This window comes from Nuphar pumila, chromosome 3 (genome assembly GCF_984573655.1).
Source record: "Nuphar pumila chromosome 3, dmNupPumi1.hap1.1, whole genome shotgun sequence".
Lineage (NCBI taxonomy): Eukaryota > Viridiplantae > Streptophyta > Magnoliopsida > Nymphaeales > Nymphaeaceae > Nuphar > Nuphar pumila.
Window position 1 is genome coordinate 27525557 of NC_143251.1, and position 13065 is coordinate 27538621.

Here is a 13065-nt window from a genome sequence, read left to right on the forward strand (position 1 = left end):
AACTACTTGTTGTGTATGTTCTGTTGTAGCTGAGCATGCGCACAGGAGTGTGCCTTAATTGCATATGGGCTCTTTGCGCCATTGAATTGGGAAACCGCTAAGTGCATAAGCAATGACTTCTCAATTTTGTTACTGAACTCTGCGCACAGTTCAAGGGATTTGGAAGCACCCAAGTTGGTAGTAGATCAACTGTGAGACTAGAGCATAGTCACAAGTTAATATAATTGCAAATTATCGGTTGCCATACATATGGCATATCGGTTAAATATAGCCTATATATTGTTAATTTATCGGCAAAACAAGATATTATTGAACATATTAGGAAAAGTCAAATTTAGACACTAAATCAGTGCATTAGCTATATAATCTTCAATTATAATTGAAAATAAACAAACATATAACATAAAATTCAATGCAATTACTTGCTAACACATACTGTATGTTTTTGAATCTTCAAATCTACAAGGTATGCAGAGGATCAACCACCAGCCAGGTGGTATCCCATGTGGTATGCGGGGTCCTGTGCCAAGCTGAAGGCCCAAGTTCGAATCCCTCTGCCACATGGGGCTTAAGAGTTATCTGCTAGAGCCCCGTTTGAATAACCCACCTGGTGAGTGAAGCCGGTAATGACCCGTCACTTGATTCTGCCTAACCCCAGCTTGCCTTTCAAAAAAAAAAAATGTGGATTGGGGAATCATGTTCTTTTTTTAATCCCAGGGAATCATACTCTTTCTAAATTGAACCCTTCAAAGCTGTCTAATTTTGCTTATCTACATCATTTGAAAGGTTAATTTTTCAGAACAGAAAAATACAGGAAAACCCCTTGAATTTTACTCAAACACATATCGTGGTCTATTTTTTGGGCTATTTTTTTTTTGTAAATTTGTAGGATTTGGATTGACTAGTGATATATCGTGTTATATAAGGTTATTAGCCATATTGTGACAATGGGCTAGAGGCACCTTGGCTTAGCTGGGTACACCTTGAGCATTGGCCCAACTGACCGAGTCTACTCAAACTGGTATTGCTAATCAAGATTGATCTCACGTTAACCAGCTACAAGTGTGCAGATGGAGTTGACCGCACTGGAAGCTTCCTGGGCTGGCTGGAATCTTAGCTCATTCAAATGACTGGGTGAGGCTTGTCAATGGCCTGGACTGGTGCGAACCCTGGCCCCAAAAAGTTATCAAAGTAGCAGGATCCAAACCCATATCACTGGCTTAAGTGTATTGCACCAATTCATATTACACTTCTAATTTCATCCAGCTTCATGTGTTTGACTTCATGTGGATTTGGGCCTGACTCCCGTAATATAAAGCCGAGACTAGATCTTATCCAAAACAGTTGGAGACCTGAAACGCACATAATAAGGTTGCGCTAGTTGGGCGTAAGTGGACCTGGTCTTAGCCCAATTCAGATCCAAGCGAAAATAGTACAGGGATATACGGGCCAAGAAATCAGGTTCCATTTTAAAAACAGTTTGAATCCAGCACACTTGGATCCAGATAAATAAAAAAACAAAACCGGATCCGACTCAACCCAACCCGAACGACGCACTAAACCATGGAATTTGGAAAAACAGGGTAGTTTGTGGTACATACACTAATACCATATAACATTGACCCCACAACATTCAGTTATTACATTAGTTGCCACCACCCAAAGGTTTGCATCAAGGGGCGACTTTTGCTAAGTGATGATTACAGAGATGCCACTGCTAAACATTTTTCCAAAGAATGCACGTTTTGGTGAAGGATCCAGTACCAACAAATGAGATGCAGTTTTTGGATCCGAGCTCAAAACCGGACAAGTGTCCACAAAAATAGTTCTAGGATGGGTTTTGCTTAAGCCTGACCCGAAATCCGACCCATTTGTGACCGAGTTTTCAAAGAAATTCACCTGAGACGGTAACTTCAGTCGTGTCCATGCCATGAGTACTTCCATTTACACATTTCTGCACCACGAATTGTTCAAACACAAACTGCTAGAAATCAAAAGAATTTTACAGCTTCCTCGCATTGTAAAAAACTTGAAGGGAACATTCTCCTGTGAAACTGTTCCAAGGACTCTGAACTTTGTCGATACCGTGCATGGGATCAGATTTTGCAATTGAAGACATTTACAAAATATACATGCTGGGATGGGGCCGTACCTGTGTTTTATGGGGCCTGAGGCGGAGGAAAAAATGGGCCCCTTATTAATAGTAGGAGTTCGGGGGCAGAGCCTCGAAATTTTTTGAGCCTCTATTAAAAATCGGCTTTCTAAAAATAGGCCCTCTATTAATAGTAGGAGTTCGGGGGCAGTCCCTCGAATTTTTTTGAGCCTCTTATTAATAGTAGGAGTTCGAGGATAGCGCCTCCAATTTTTTTGGGGTCCCTATTAAAAATGGAATCCATATTAAAAATGAGCCCTAAATTTTTTTTTGGCCCAGGGGCCCTGAGGCCCAAGTCTCATTGGCCTCTTGACAGGTCCGGCTCTGCTGGGATGACATTCAGCTTGAAGTATGATAAACAAGTGATACAATTGCACTTCGGTGAATCGTATGATATCTACGGCAGGACGAATCGCGGAGCTGTTAAAAACCAAGGATCCCATGTCGGGTCCATCATGCATAAGCTTCTGGGGCACAATGCAGCTTCAACTAGATCAGTCACTCCTCTCTGAACTGACTCAGGTGGATCTGTTGCATTCGCCTCCTGCATGGGGGGGAAAAGACGATGAAAAAGTAGCCACCACGTCCTAATAGGTCCAATAAAATCAAACCATTTCAACTGTAACATTCTCAAACTCCATCTTTTCCTTTTTTTTTTTGGAACGACCGGGGAAAAATGGCCTCACTCACTGAGTTTATTGGCATAAAAGCCTAGGTCCTCCTTGACCACCAGGGAATAGACCCAGACAAATTTAAACTGTACATCTTAGAATAGAAAGGAAGATACAAAAGATCACTGATCATATAGCGATATAATAAGGAGAATACCTGACCAACCTCAACGATTTTGTGAATTAAGTGGTAAAAGGAGTGGTATGTTTTGTCAATTCATTGCTAGAGAAACTAACATATGTAACAAGCATGTGTTGCTTACACAAAGTTCCATGAAGAGAAATCAGGAGAGTACTACAACAAAATTTCAGTAAATAATTACAACAAAAACACCATGAACATATAAAAGCATAGTCACAGTCAGTGGTTAGTCTCGAAATTGTATTTACTCTGACAAAAAAAGCAAAAAATTTGAATAAATCATGTGCAACAAGCTCACCTCCTCAGCACACAGTGGAGCTATCCCCTTGATACGGGCAATAACATTCTCCACGTTGGTGGCCACCTTCAGCTCAAATTCCAACGGATTCATGCCTCATGTGTTAGAGATCAACCAGAGATCACGATAATCCTTATCGTGATCTCATCGATTGGTTACATAAGGATAAGCCAAATGCACTATCTCTTATCTGATCAAACTTTGAAAAGATTTTTGTTATAACCAACCAATGGATAAGAACTATCCAAAAAGTCGTGAAGCTTATTCTTTTCTTCTTGTATAAATATTGTAATACTTGAGACGTGAATAATAATCAAACGTTATTCTCAACAAGTCCTCATTTATTTTCATAGCCCCGTACGTGTCGTCTTAATATGGTATTAGAGCGTCGGTTTTCCGAGCTCGTTTATTCTTTGTCGACATCCTTGATCTCGTTTGTGAAGTTGACTTGCTGTCAACATAGTTTGTGTGTTGAGTTTCTTGAATCTTCCGGCATCTGGTTCCAGTATAATGGCAAGCTCATCATCATCCTTGTCATCTTCATCGTCACCAGCATCTGGGGCATCAGATCCTTAGAGCATATGATACCTGACCATCCAAAGTGAGTTGCAGAGTTTATTAACGTCTGCCTCAATCAAACCGATTGATTGTTTCAATCCAGATCGGCTTTTCTCTACAATGACAACGTCTTTGCATCCGCTGTCAACATCTTCACTGCTATTGTAGCATGAACATGAGGATTTGTCTATGCTCCTCATCTTCATAGTTGTAGCACCTTCACTGCTGTTGTATGAATCATCCTTGAGCGTAAGGACGATAAAGGCATGAATCCAATATTTTACCAACCAAGACCACGTCCAAATCGCTCAAGACCCAAATGTGATCATTGCGGTAAGTTGGGTCACATCAATGCTAGATGTTATCAACTTCATGGTTATCCAAATTCAACCAACAATGGCAATACAAATGCAAGGGTGAATTCGGCTACGCCGAGTGAAGGAGCTGCTATACCTCAAATCACAACCGAACAATATAAACACCTCATAACCCTCATGTCACAAGGTAAAATACAACCACAAGTCAATCTAGCAGGTAAAACTTTAGACTTTCTTTCTTGCTCTTCTTGTTGGATAATAGATACTGGGGTTACCGACCACATAGTTTCTAATTTAGATTTGTTACATTCTCCACGATCTATCATTTGCCCACTAATAAGATTACCCATCGGATTCTCTGCTCCAGTCACCCACATTGTCAGTGCAAACATAAATTCACAAATATGCCTCATCGATGTCTTATGTGTTCCTAGTTTTAAATACAAATTGATATCTGTTAGCAAATTGACAAAAGATTTACAATGTGATGTTTTCACCAATGGATCTTGTATTTTTTAAGAGTACTGTTGCTTGAAGCAGATGATTGGAGTTGGTAAAATGCAAAATGACCTTTATATGTTTGAAATCTAAAGTGAAGTCACACTCTCTAGTTTCAGTCCTACCCATCTTTGGCATTATCGTCTTGGGCACATTTTATATTCTTGTTTTCAGTATTTCGTTAATTCTAATAAAATAAATTCTTGCAAGTTTGATAGAATATGCTCAATTTGTCCTTTGGCTAAACAATCTTGTCTTCCTTTTTCAAATAGTGCTATCAACTCCACATCGGTTTTTGAACTCATTCACATTGATTTATGAGGAGGATACCAAACTCCATCATTATCTGGTGCACATTACTTTCTAACTATTGTAGATGATTATTCTCGCTCAACTTGGGTTTACCTAATGTGTTATAAATCTGAAACCTTTTTTCTTATCCAAGATTTTTTTGCTATGATTAAAACCCAATTTAAAATTCAAATCCAAAAGGTTAGGAGTGATAATGGGAGTGAATTTTTTTCTAATGAAATGCAGACATTTGTTCACAACTGGGGTATTTTTCATCAATATAGTTGTGTATATACCCCTTAATAAAATGAAGTGGTGGAATGCAAGTACCAAGATTTTCTCAATATGGCTCGGTCCTTGCGTTTTCAAGCAAATCTTTCTATCAAATTTTGGGAGGAAATGTATCATGACTGCCGCATATCTCTTAAATCGTATCCCTAACACAACCCTTAATGGACGAACACCCTATGATATTATATTCCACAAAGTCCTAATTATAAACACCTCAAGGTTTTCGAGTGTTTATGTTATGCTCACAATATCCATCACTCCCATAACTTTGATAATAGAGCGAGAAAATGCATTTTTATTGGATATCCATATGGCCAAGCTTCATACCATTATTATGACCTTGAGTCCCATGTTACTTTCACCAGCAGAAACATGATCTTTCATGAGCACATTTTTCCATTCCAATATGATACATGTGCTCCATCTAATGATGAAGATGTTGTCCTACCCATTCATTCTTCTGATTCTCCACCAGATGGTTTATATTCGATCTAAGCAACTGATACTTAGGCCAGCATCCCAAGTTCACAAGATTATCTCAATTCATCGACATCTATTTCTCCCTCTCTAGCCAAACCCTTCTTCTCTTTTGACACAGTCTGAACCTTCTGTATTTGTTTCCATATGGCAATCTTTTAGGGCAAGAACTCCACCCACTCATCTCCAGGATTATAAATGCTATAATGCATTTTGCTTGCCTCCATCAGATGCTCAAAGCATCCACCAGAAAGGTACAAGGTATCCTCTTGCTCATTACTTCATATATAAAAATTTTTCTTCATCTCACCGTGCTTTCCTTGTAGTCATTACAAAAAACCTTGAGCCTCAAACCTTTGCCCAAGCCATAGGGTGTGCTTCTTAGAGGGAAGCAATGGCGGCCGAAATTTGCGCCCTCGAAGACAACCACACTTGGACGGTTACACATTCCACCAAGTAAACGTCCCTTCAATTGCAAATGGGTTTACAAGGTGAAGTACAAATCAGACGGGACCAGTGAGCATTATAAAGCATGTCTTGTTGCAAAAGATTATACACAGATTGAGGGCCTTGACTACCACAAAACATTTGCTCTCGTGGCTAAGCTCGTCACTGTTTGGTGCCTCTTGGCCATAGTCGCAATAAAAAATTAGGTTCTTCATCAATTTGATGTCAACAATGCATTTTTACACGGAGATCTTGACAAAAAAATTTACATAAAATTGCCTCTTTGTTTTAGCCGACAGGGGGAGTAGCGAGTTTTTCAGCTCAACAAATATTTCTATGGCCTCAAACATTCATCTCGAAATTTGTTTGCAAAGTTTTTAAGTTTTCTTAAAGGGATTGGTTTTACCCAATCTAAGGTGGACTATTCATTGTTTTCCTGCTTCACAAAGCATTGATGTATATTTGCCCTTGTATATGTTGGCGATATTATCATTGCAGAAGACAACACTACAATGATCAGTCAACTAAAGGTACTTCTAAACAATGCATTTCACATCAAGGACCTATGGGTACTCGAATATTTTTTGGGAATCGAAGTGGAAAGATCTAGTAAGGGCATTTTCTTATCACAACATAAATACACATTGGATATAATTGGAGATCACGAGTACTTGGGGGCTAGGCCGTCAGATTTTCCCATGAAGCAACATATGAAACTTAATTTAGAAGAAGGAGAGCCATTGAATGACCTGATCGTCGACTAGTTGGTCGGCTGATATATCTTACTATTACACAGCCTGCCATAGCCTATTGCATTAATATTTTAAGCCAGTTTATGAATACACCAAGGTGGCCACATCTTGATATCGCACAAAGGTTTTTATGATATCTCAAGTCCATGCCAGGCCAAGGCATACTGTTGTCATCTAACAACGAATTCTAATTGTCCATTTATTGTGATTCAGATTGAGCATCACACTTAGAAACTCGAAGATCTACCGCAGCTTATTGCACTATGTTAGGAAGGAGTCCAATATCAAGATCGTCAGCTGAAGCAGAGTACAGATCAATGGCTCTTGCTAGTGAGTTAACATGGTTGAAATATTTATTGATTGATTTAGGAATCAAGCACCCTCAACCCATGTTAATATTTTGTGATAATCAGGTGGCATTGCATATTACGACAAATTCGGTGTTCCACGAGCATACTAAGCACATAGCAATTCACTGTCATGTCATAAGAGAAAAAATTTAGAACGACTCAATCAAAACTCTTCCCACAAATCTACAGTGTCCAAATATGTTTACCAAGCCTTTAGGACGAGATCAGTTTTTTCAGCTCAAGTGCAAGTTGGACGTCATTAATCCCAATGCTCTAACTTGAGGGGGTGTATGTTAGAGATCAACTAGAGATCACACCGATTGGTTACATACGGATAAGCCAAATGCGCTAACTCTTATCTGATCAAACTTTAAAAAGTTTTTTTGTTATAACCAACCAATGGATAATAACTATCCAAAAGGTCGTCAAGCTTATTCTTTTCTTGTATAAATATTGTAATAATTGAGACGTGAATAATAATCAATCGTTATTCTCATCAAGTCCTCATTTATTTTCATAGCCCTATGTCGTCTTAATACCCTGCAACTGCTGGCGCTGAAGGCATTCCTAATGGTCTTATCCATGACCGTGAAAGAAGCCCATCCCGAAAAAACATAGCCAATTGATGCCGAATGTGCTGACTTTGCTGCAAATTCAGTTTTATCATGGAGGTAAACATCTAACAGTAAAATTGCACAAAAAATCTATGCAAAAGTTGCAGCTCCTTGCTATCTCGCTACCTTAGAAGAAACAACAGATTGAGCTGCTGCACACATGGCAGACACAATCAACCCTTCTACTCCAAAATGAGAAGAAAGCCTGAAAGTTCCTCGTCAGCCGAAATGGCACCGGTTCATTGAACTCAATCATCCCATTCAAATCATAAACTGTAAAACAGAAAACAATAGATTTTAGCTGCACAAGATGGCAGTAACCAACACGGACAAGATGGTCAGTCTCAAAGAATGTCGATTTACCGGGATGGAAGTCATTTTGGAATATTTTGTCAGTGTTTTTGGCAAACATGATCTTGTTCGGGGATCTCCCCCTTATTTGTAATATGTATGACATAAAGCTAGAAAGTGCAAGCTGGACTGCGAATTGCTTCTTGAAAGCCCAGAGGTGGTTGCCATTTGGAAGTCTTGTACATGTACTGGGAGAAAACATTCTCATTGACAAAATTCTTTGTTATATCATTATATGCTTGGAGACGAAGATCTATCAAGGCCTCAGGTGAAAGCTGAATAGAAACTGCTTGATTAAGTTGCTCCTTAAAATGGGTAATTGAAAAGTCTGCTTCACGATTGTTTCGAGCACAGTTATCTCAGACTTCCAGAAAAGTACTATACATCAAATCATCCTCTACCATTCGAACCTATGATTATGGGAATTCACGTCTTAGAAATTAAAAGAGAAAACAGGGTAAAGGTAAAAGAACAAGTATATGAATGACAAATACACAACCAATGAAAAGGCATTTAAAAACACACATACCTGAGACCAAACAGGTAATGATGATTGGGGTATGGAAACAGAGACATCAACGCCTTGATTCCTTGTGCTTGTCAAACATCTTATTCATAACACGAAATAGTTGCACTATACGTTCATCACTCCTAGAAGTGGGAGTTAAAGACGTCTGGACAAGAAAATGGCGTTGCGAGACATCAGAACCTATAAAAGTTAGTCGACGGAAACTGCTTCAATGCGATGAACTATCGGAACATCTGCTCCAATCCTGTCTAGCTTTACAGTATGATCAGGTGCAATTTCCTGCAAAAGCAATTAAAGCATTGTAACAAGGTTTTGATAGGAGACTGCAATTCTTCAATGGCCTGCCTTTTTCTTTTTTTTGAGAGGAAATGGCCTGCTTGCTTCATGGATGAGAAAGAGTAAAATTTTTCTCATACAACTTGGTTCTCCTGTGATGAGGAAGGCCATATGAAAAAGTTTTCATAGGAAACTGCTCTCACTAAAGCTACATTTTTTATGGTTACTTTTCAATTTTTCTCACACAGGTGAGAAGAGGTGAAAAAATCCTTCCCAGGAGGGGTAAGGCAGTAACTTCATTTTCCTACAAATCCCAAGGTCTACAAGAAATCTGATTCTCGAAACCCCATGTTTAATCTGCTTATCCCACTGGATGAGAAAAAAAGGCATTTTCATGTGAAAAGTATCCATCTTCCACCTTTTACAGTGAAACAAACAGAAGCTAAATGAATTATAGCTTACCTGATCAGTGAAATATTGCCCTGGTACTTCAACATCAATGATGTGAAACTCACGCAATATCCTACTTTCTTCTTCCGGCTTTAAGACAGCAGGAAACCTGTCCTCTACATTGGTCTGAAGAACATTCTTCCAATGCTTCAGCCGCTCAGTTAACTCAGACAAGGTACTAGGAAAAGTTCCTGCACTTTCTGGATCCAGATCACGTTCAAAGTCTTGCTTGTATTCTCTGACAAAATCAACATGCTTGTTTACTGTGTCTGCTGAAAAACAGGCTCTACAGACTCCTGAAAGCTTTTTTTTCAGAGATTGAGGAACCTCAGCAGTAGTAGCAGTTGGATATTTGTAACAGCGATGTAGAAGGGCATGAACAACTGCCAACAGCCTCTCTTCTGGCAACGGCACAAACCTTGAACCAATTTCAGTCAGTAGACCCTGAAATGGATAGATTAATGAGAAAACAGAAAGCATACAACAGTAGAACTGACAAAGAACATTGACGAGTCATGTAAAGAAGAAATTTAAACATTCTACACCTTATGTTCAGTAAATTTTAAGTAATGAAACCACAATTTCGGAAGCAATTTATTTTTTATAACAAATATACTATTGAACTAATGTGCTACAGAGCAAAGCAAAATGATACTTCTACCACAGATGAACTCCAACATGGAGTCACATGCATCTAAGCAAACAAATTGATGATGGTTGATATCCATGTTGGTCCATGTATTTGATTTGAGCTCATAAAAAACATGTTAATGAATGATGCAAGAATACTTAAATATTAAAATGTCATATCACCCAACAACAATTTTTCTTGATAAAAAGCAAAGGCCCAATGTATCATCAGAAAACCATGGATTTAGGGATTGACTTGCTGAACCAGGATGCAGAAATTCTAAATTGCAAACATGCAGAAAAAAATAATAATACAAATTAGACAGGTGCTAGGAAAAAAAATAAAAGATACGTTATGAACTTCTTTTAGAGCAAATAAAGTCATTCAACTGATCAAACAGACATGACTGTTCCAGAAACTACAGACAGTAATCCACATTTGCAATCATGTTAGAATCATGTACCACTACAGGGAGCACATTCTTAGCTTGTTCATCATGAAATACCACCTAACACTGCAGTATAAAGGGTTAAGTGACCAAACCATCTTAATTATCAGCATCAGTTGATCAATGACCAGTTGGAATACTTAATGGCTGAACAACACAAACTCCAAACTCATCACTGAAGCTACTCTCAAAGAACATTATCACTTAAATAGATAGATATTTTACATAAACCAACATTATCTCATTAACTTTGTATAATTCCCAAATGCTGCAATAAAACCTCGAGAAAGCCAAATTCAATCACTCAAAAACAGATCAATGCATCTCAACAATTATGCTAAAGGTTGGAGTGACTCAACAGTTACTTCTTGAGAACTGCGGTCAGCATCAATGTAATTGAAGAAGAAAAAAGAAACAGGAATATTCCAAAAGGCCCTATCCAACAAATGTTTTTAGACAAAATGCTCAAGAAAATACCCAGCCTCTAAACTAATAGAATATTCCAACCATCTTTTGAACCCCTTTGATATGTTTGTATTATGTAGTCTGTCCCATACAGATACTTCATTTTATGTTCATTTTTTGGTCAAATCGAGCCTAGTTTAGGGTTGTAGTTCGCTGACTAACATAGGAACCTACAATTAAAATTTCACCACCATCTCTGTTTGGAGCAGTCGTTGGTGAATATTTTAACAAACCATTTTTTCTGGGTCTGTTGCAGGACAACAAAGGTTCGATTAAGCTCGGTGTGCGGGCTCGGGTGTCGGTTGTTCCGAGTCCATTTTCATTAGTTTCTTTCATTTTTTTTTTCTGTTTCAAGTTAGTTTTAGATTGTCTAGAGCCTGTCCTAACATTGGTCTGAGTTGGTCAAACATTTAAATAGGTTTGGTCTAGTTTTTGTAGTCATCTAGTTGCCTAGTATACCCGACCAACTCAGCTAGCGTAAGGAAGGGCATATTTGTCTTTTTACTTTGATAGAGGTTCAAAGTGGATCTTAGCAAGCATTCTGGAGGCCTGAACATGTCTTCTACAACTAACCATACTCTGGTTTTCATCAAAAAATCAGACTTGGTCTGTTGGCAAATCTAGTCCAATTGCCTAGGCCCGAGTCTAGTCGATGGTGCGGTCTAGTCAACGTGTTGGACTAGATCGTGTGCATAGTCATATTTGGTTATCTTAGGCTGCTTTTAGGTCTGTTTTTAGGGTTGTTCAGGTCTGCATTTTTTGTGTTTTGTATCTTAGATTGCATATAGGTCTGCACTTAGAGTCTAAGGTCTAGATTAGGTTAGGCTGTACTAACTCTTGCGCAAGCAAGTTTCTTTTTCGTGTTTGCAGTGTTTTGCAGATGAAGGCAGCAATCCTGTGCACATCACCGTGACAAAGACATCGAGTTGCTGACTTCCTTTGATTTTATTTTTATTTTTATTTTCATTTAGTTAAGTAAGGCCTTAGGTCAATTTTAATTTGGGTTCTATTAATTTTTTATTTCTCCTCGAACACTTGTAATAGGCTTGTTGCTCGATTGCTTTTGCACATTTTTTTATTTTAAGTCTATAAAGAAGAGTGAATTATGTGAAATACGTAGTCTTACTTTGTTCCCTGTAGATTCGACCTGGACTTCACCACTTTCGTGTGTGAACCGGTTATTGAAATTTGGTGTACGGTTTACACTTATATTTTATTGAAAAATGTATTTCAAAGCAAAAACACACCAAATTTTTGGCGCTGTTGCCGGGAAACAATGCTTAAGGCTAGGTATTCACTTTATTGCCTAGTGTTTGTTCACGTATATTTAGGATTGCTAGTTTACTTTCATTCATTATTTAAGATTGCTACTTTAATTTCTTGCTTTATATTAGGATTGTTAGTTTGCTTTCATAAATTAACTGGGATTGTTAGAACCAAGCTTGTGTGTTAACCCTAGAGCTATCTTATTTTTACTGCCCAACCTATCTAATTAGGGTACCTAACTTAAGTGACAGAGCATCTAGTTTGCTTATTGTTAAGATAACTCTATTATTGCAAGTGTGTGATTGACTGTTTATTTGCTTTTGTTATAATTGCATGCTTCGTGGTGTGGTTTGATCGTGATTGCACGCTAGTGTAGGTAGAAAACCATTTCTAGGATGTTTGCTATACTTGGTCTAACTGCGGTATATGCAAGGGCGACACTCCCAAGACCCCCAACTCCAAACCGTGCTTCCCAATCTGGAACATTTGTTTATGAGCTGCTCTCCACGACCTGAAGCAATAGGTGAGGAGGTTCCAACACACCCACTTAAGGAGTACTTCATTCCTAATAAGTACACCCTGGCCTCGTGCATCACAAGACAAGATGTAGGGGCAAACACATTTGAGATCAAGGCCAACATTATTCAAATGCTTCCATCTTTTTATGACCTTAGCAATGAGGATCCTTATCGCCACCTTGATGAATTCCTAGAAATTTGCCTGACTGTGCGAATTCACAACTTTGGCGATGATGCCTTTAAACTCACTCTCTTTTCCTTCTCTTTGAAAGA